Source organism: Physeter macrocephalus, unplaced genomic scaffold, assembly GCF_002837175.3.
Source record: "Physeter macrocephalus isolate SW-GA unplaced genomic scaffold, ASM283717v5 random_1251, whole genome shotgun sequence".
NCBI lineage: Eukaryota > Metazoa > Chordata > Mammalia > Artiodactyla > Physeteridae > Physeter > Physeter macrocephalus.
The window spans coordinates 1-6,945 of record NW_021146646.1 but is presented as its reverse complement, the minus strand read 5'-3'; positions in this window follow the sequence as shown (position 1 = coordinate 6,945).

Genomic DNA, 6,945 nt, shown 5'->3' with positions numbered 1-6,945 from the left:
GGGGTAGGGAATTCGGGGGGCGGGGGGGAGTTTGTGGGGGGGGGACGACAGCAGGGGGGTGATGAGTTCAAGGGACAGAATGGAGGCCACTGGGCTGGAATGCAGTAAAAGAAGGGGAGGGTGGTATGGGGTGAGACGGGAGGGATGGACAAGTCCCTGCCCCTCTCTGAGCCTCAGTTTCCTCAACTGTAAAATGGGATGATGGGGCCGTTGTGACACTTCAAGGACATGCTGCGTGCAAAGGGCCTGGCCTGCTTGGGTTCACATCCTCATCCACACAACCTGCAGCAGCACTAATGTGTGCTGTGCCTGGATACACCACTGGGCATGGACCTGCACCCCCAGATGCCACCCTAGGGCAGAAGTAGTTCTGCCAGCAGACCTGTGTCCAGTGTCACCAAGTACACGCACTAAGCTGTGGACACAGTCACCATGGTGCCTGCTCGCTGGCCCCTACAGGCACCAACCCCTCTCCCTCCTTCTTGCCTGGGCACTGCAGACATCCTCAAGTCCCCCCTGATCATCTTCGTGATGTGCAGCCCAGGCTGCGGCCAAGAGACACAGTGCAAGTACATGGCGACCAAGTACGGCTTCCGCCACGTGGGGCTGGGCCAGCTGCTGTGGCAGGAGGCCCAACAAGGCACCCGGCGGGGCCAGAAGATCCATGACATCATGCTGCAGGGGCTCCTGGTGCCCACAGTGAGAGGTCCCAGGCGCGGGGTCACAGAGGGATAAAGGGCATACATCGGGAGGAGCTTCCCGGGAAGGCCCTGTGGGAGCCAAGGGGCCTCAAAGTCTGGGGCCACTGGCTGCTGCTTTGCTGCCCTGAGCCTCTGTGTCCTCAACTGTAAAATGGGAGAGCAGCTAGACCCCCACAGAAGGCTGGGGTGCGGGTCAGGTGACGTCATTCCTATAAAGCGCTTGGCAGAGTTCCTGGCCCTTAAGAAATGCTCAGTAAACTTAGTATTTATTCCCTTTGTGACCCCGGGCCTGTATGTCAGTGGCCCCTTCTGCCCCCGATTCCTCACTGTAAGATGGAGGTCACCCCAGTTCCTCGTGATAGTGATGAGCAAACGAGCTGAGCAAGCCTGGCGCGTGGCAGACACCCGCCCAGAGGACCGTGGCCGAGCCCCGTTCTGAGAAGTGCTTCCAGGGCTTCCCTGGTGGCACAGTGGTTAAGAATCCGCCTGCCAATGCAGGCGACACGGATTCAAGCCCTGGTCCGGGAAGATCCCACATGCTGCAGAGCAGCTAAGCCCGTGCGCCACAACTACTGAGTGGTGGCCCGGTGGTTAAGAATCCGCCTGCCAATGCAGGCGACACGGATTCAAGCCCTGGTCCGGGAAGATCCCACATGCTGCAGAGCAGCTAAGCCCGTGCGCCACAACTACTGAGCCTGTGCTCAAGGGCCCGCGAGCCACAACTACTGAAGCCCATGCACCTAGGGCCCTTGCTCTGCAACAAGAGAAGCCACCGCAATGAGAAGCCACCGCAATGAGAAGCCCGCGCACTGAAACGAAGAGTAGCCCGCGCTCACCGCAAATAGAGAAAGCCCACACGCAGCGACGAAAACCCAGCACAGCCAAAAATAAATAAATAAATAAATAAAATTTAAAAAAAGAAGTGCTTCCAGAGACCCCAGCAGTGGGTGTCCCTCCAAATACACCAGAACTTGCCAAGGTGACCTCGCAGGTGAGGGGCCCCTGGGCACTGAATGCAGCCTCCCCTTCCCTCCCCCGGGTTTCATCCTTGATATGATCAGCGACCACATGCTGTCCTGCCCGGACAGCCGGGGCTTCCTCATTGATGGCTTCCCCCGGGAGCTGAGGCAAGCCAAGGAGTTTGAGCACATTGTGAGGGTGCAAAGCCGGGTCCCCTCCCTACCTTGGATGGAGATCTGAAGGGGCAAGACCCCGGGGAAGAGGAGTTGTTGACAGGCAAATGGAGTTTTGCGTTATCTAGGGCACAGTGAGGAGATTGTTGGAAGCATCTAGAACCCGGGTGAAGAGCTGGCGGGCTCTCCGAGGGTGGGGACAGTCATTTTGTTTGGTTTGGGTTTCCTGGCTGCACCGTGCAGCATGCGGGATCTTAGTTCCCCGACCAGGGATCGAACCTGTGCCCCCTGCAGTGGAAGCGCGGAGTCCTAACCACTGGACCGCCAGGGAAGTCGTGGACAAAGTCATTTTAACATCTCCCCGCACAGTCCCTGGCACCCGGTAAACAAACTATTTGCCCACTGAGTGGCGGGTGGATTTAGCATCATTTCTGGGCCGTCAAGATGGACTGTAACTCTCCGCTCATCTATTTATTTAACCTCCTGTGCCCGAAATAGTTCTTGAGGACAAGCTAAGTCCTCTGGACTTCACTAGACACATGGCGTCCCTGCTCTTAGGATGCAGCAGACGGGGACCTGCAACACGTTCCGTGCAAAACAAAACACATTTCTGGTAGCGGTAAGTGCAGCAAAGAACAGAACACAGAATGGCATCTGGAGCGGTGCGAGTGGGCTACTTCAGTTTGGGGGGTCCGGGGGGATCCCTGTGCAGAGCTGAGCGGTGAAGGAGGAGCCAGCCAGACGTGCAACGTCAACATCATGAGAAGTCATCCATCCGGACACCCGAGTGGAAGAGAGAAACTGAGGCAGGCTGGGGGCCTCCTGGCTTTCCTGGGACTTGCTGGACGCCAGTAGAAACACATTCAGGCACGGGGAGGGAATCAGACAAAGGTCGTGGCGTAGCGGGGTGCCGACAGGGGCTGGGAGGGGCCCTCGGTGGGGCCCCGCCCTCTGTGCACACCACCACTAAAGCAATTCTGTCCGGCTCCCTGGGATGAAGGTAAAGGGCAAATGTTGGGCTCCTTCTGGGAGCCCGGAGGGCAAAGGCCAGGCTAATGACTGGCTCAGCGCCAGGCCAGCACCTGGCCTAAAGTAGGCACCCGGTCACCCATGCCAGCTGGATGGGCTCCCCAAGTGGCCGCAAAGCATCAGGGCAGAGGCTACAAACTCCCGGTCCTTGGGCCCCATGGGATCCACCAATATGTTCAGTTTGGACTCTTCGGCGTTTGACACTTTTTTTGTTTTAAATTAGTGGCCAACCTTCAGAAATCCAGAGATGCCACATCAAAACTCCCAGCTTCTGTTGAAAAACATCTGACTTGGCAACACAGGGGCCTGCACATCCCCACGGCAACAACAGTGTGAACTCCTCCAGAGCTTTTTACCAGCCCAGAGCTGGTCTCGACCCTCTGCACAGATGAACTCTGATCTTCTGGAACGTTCCAGGCACCCGCACAGTCAGCACCCTGCTTTTTTCACTGAGGGATCCATCCGGGAGCTTGCCCGGGTCACACCATTTAGGTGGCCAAGGCAGGACAGAGGCCACGATTTTCACCACGTGGACGGGATGTGCCCTCTGTGCCCCCTGCCATCCCCCCTACACCCAACTGCCCCCTCTCCTTCACAGAGGCCCATTTAGGATCCTGCTTGCATGGTGGCTTCACACTAAGAGGAACAGGAGACATGCTTTTCTTTGGTACCTGTGTGGCTCTCAGAAGTGAGAAAATGAAGATAAATGGGGCTCTGGCTTAAAAGAGTGTTTTTTGTTTTTTTTGGCCACGCTGTGCAGCTTATGGGATCTTAGTTCCCCAACCAGGGATTGAACCCGGGCCCTCAGCAGTGAAAGCGCAGTCTTAACCACTGGACCTCCAGGGAAGTCCCACATGATCATGGTTTGGCCACACTTACTTTATCGGTGCCAAAACGTCTTGTCAAGATTGCAGATTATGTGTTCTGAAGCCCATCCCGAAGCCCATTATGAGCATTTCCTCACCCGACAGCATCTCAGATGATTAATGTGAATCCCTTGAGACTATTCGATGCCCCATCCACATCTGCATTTCCCCCACAGCTGAAAAATGTCTCTTCGATTCCCAGCTGGTCAGATTTATGAGTAAAACGAGGTCCTCACCAGGCGTCTCCTAATCCAAGGCGGACAGTCCTCCCTCCCTGCTTCCCTCCTGCCCTTGACTCGTTGAAGACCCTGGGTCATTTGTCTCGTACAAAATCTCATCCTTGGGATTGTTCCATGTGCATTATTTGTCTCCTTCCATTCCTCATTGGCCCTGTACACTGAAAGTTAACTACAGGCGTTCTTACAATAGATTCAGGTTCCATCCGTTTTGCGCTTTTTTTTTTTTAATTTATTTTTTATACAGCAGGTTCTTATTAGTTATCTATTTTATACATATTAGTGTATATATGTCAATCCCATGTGCTTTTCTTTTTAATCCACGAATATTCTAGTATATATTTCCTAAAAGATAAAGACTTTTGTAAAATTGTATCACCCTTCTGTTATTACACCTTAATATTCTTCGTGCCATCAAATAACCAATCATTATGCAAATTCCCATGAACACCTCAAAATCCTTTTCTTTTCACATCTTGTTTTAATCGGGATTTCAGTAAGGTTGGCCCACTGCGATTGGTTGCTTTGTCTCTGTCCTTTTCATCTACAGGCAGACCTCAGTTTGATGCACTTTGCTTTATTACATTTTTCACAGATCGAAGGTCTGTGGCAACCCTGCGTTGGGCAAGTCTATCGGCACCATTTTCACAACAACTTTTGCTCGTATCTCTGTGTCACGTTTTGGTAATTCTCACAATATTTCAAACTTTTTCATTATGATTATATTTGTTATGATGAGCTGTGATCAGTGATCTTTGATGTTACTATTGTAATTGCTTTGGGGCGCTGTGAACTGCACCCATATAAGACAGCGAACTTAATCAATGAACGTTGTGTGTGTTCTGACTGCTCCACTGACCGGCCATTCCCCCAACTCTCTCCCTCCCCTCTGGCCTCCCTATTCCCTGAGACACAACAGTATTGAAGTCAGATCGGTTAGTAACCTTACAATGGCCTCCAAGTGTTCAAGTGAAGGGAAGAGTTGTATGTCCTTTACTTTAAATCAAAAGCTAGAAATGATGAAGCTTAGTGAGGAAGGCATGTCAAAGGCTGAGATAAGCTGAAAGCTGGGCCTCTCGTGCCAAACAGTTAGCCAAGCTGTGAATGCAAAGGACAAGTCCTTGAAGGAGATTAAGAATGCTACTCCAGTGAATACGTGAATGATACGAAGAGTGAAACAGCCTCATTGCTAATATGGAGGAAGTTTTCGTGGTCTGGATAGAAGATCAAACCAGCCAGAACATTCCGTTAAGTCAAAGCCTCATCCAGCGCAAGGCCCTAACTCTCTTCAGTTCTTTGAAGGCTGAGAAAGGTGAGGAAGCTGCAGAAGAAAAGTGTGAGGCCAGCCGAGGTGGGTTCATGAGGTTTAAGGAAAGAAGCCGTTTCCATGACATCAAAGGGCAAGGGGAAGCAGTTTTGCGCTTTTTTTTTTTAATTTATTTTTTATACAGCAGGTTCTTATTAGTTATCTATTTTATACATATTAGTGTATATATGTCAATCCCATGTGCTTTTCTTTTTAATCCACGAATATTCTAGTATATATTTCCTAAAAGATAAAGACTTTTGTAAAATTGTATCACCCTTCTGTTATTACACCTTAATATTCTTCGTGCCATCAAATAACCAATCATTATGCAAATTCCCATGAACACCTCAAAATCCTTTTCTTTTCACATCTTGTTTTAATCGGGATTTCAGTAAGGTTGGCCCACTGCGATTGGTTGCTTTGTCTCTGTCCTTTTCATCTACAGGCAGACCTCAGTTTGATGCACTTTGCTTTATTACATTTTTCACAGATCGAAGGTCTGTGGCAACCCTGCGTTGGGCAAGTCTATCGGCACCATTTTCACAACAACTTTTGCTCGTATCTCTGTGTCACGTTTTGGTAATTCTCACAATATTTCAAACTTTTTCATTATGATTATATTTGTTATGATGAGCTGTGATCAGTGATCTTTGATGTTACTATTGTAATTGCTTTGGGGCGCTGTGAACTGCACCCATATAAGACAGCGAACTTAATCAATGAACGTTGTGTGTGTTCTGACTGCTCCACTGACCGGCCATTCCCCCAACTCTCTCCCTCCCCTCTGGCCTCCCTATTCCCTGAGACACAACAGTATTGAAGTCAGATCGGTTAGTAACCTTACAATGGCCTCCAAGTGTTCAAGTGAAGGGAAGAGTTGTATGTCCTTTACTTTAAATCAAAAGCTAGAAATGATGAAGCTTAGTGAGGAAGGCATGTCAAAGGCTGAGATAAGCTGAAAGCTGGGCCTCTCGTGCCAAACAGTTAGCCAAGCTGTGAATGCAAAGGACAAGTCCTTGAAGGAGATTAAGAATGCTACTCCAGTGAATACGTGAATGATACGAAGAGTGAAACAGCCTCATTGCTAATATGGAGGAAGTTTTCGTGGTCTGGATAGAAGATCAAACCAGCCAGAACATTCCGTTAAGTCAAAGCCTCATCCAGCGCAAGGCCCTAACTCTCTTCAGTTCTTTGAAGGCTGAGAAAGGTGAGGAAGCTGCAGAAGAAAAGTGTGAGGCCAGCCGAGGTGGGTTCATGAGGTTTAAGGAAAGAAGCCGTTTCCATGACATCAAAGGGCAAGGGGAAGCAGCAAGTGCTGGTGTAGAAGCTGCAGCAAGTTCTCCAGAAGATCTAGTTAAGATCATTCAGGAAGGTGGCTACACTAAACAGATTGTCAATGTAGATGAAACAGCCTTCTATTTTTTTTTTTTTTTTTTTTTTTTGGCCATGCTGCACAGCATGCAGAATCTTAGTTCCCTGACCAGGGATGGAACCCGTGCCCACTGCAGTGGAAGCACGAAGTCCTAACCACTTTACTGCCAGGGAATTCCCATCAGCCTTCTATGACTGGAAGAAGATGTCATCTAGGACTTTCACAGCTAGACAGGAGAAGTCAATACCTGGCTTCCAAGCTTCAAAGGTCAGGCTGACTCTCTTGTTAGGGATGTCAGC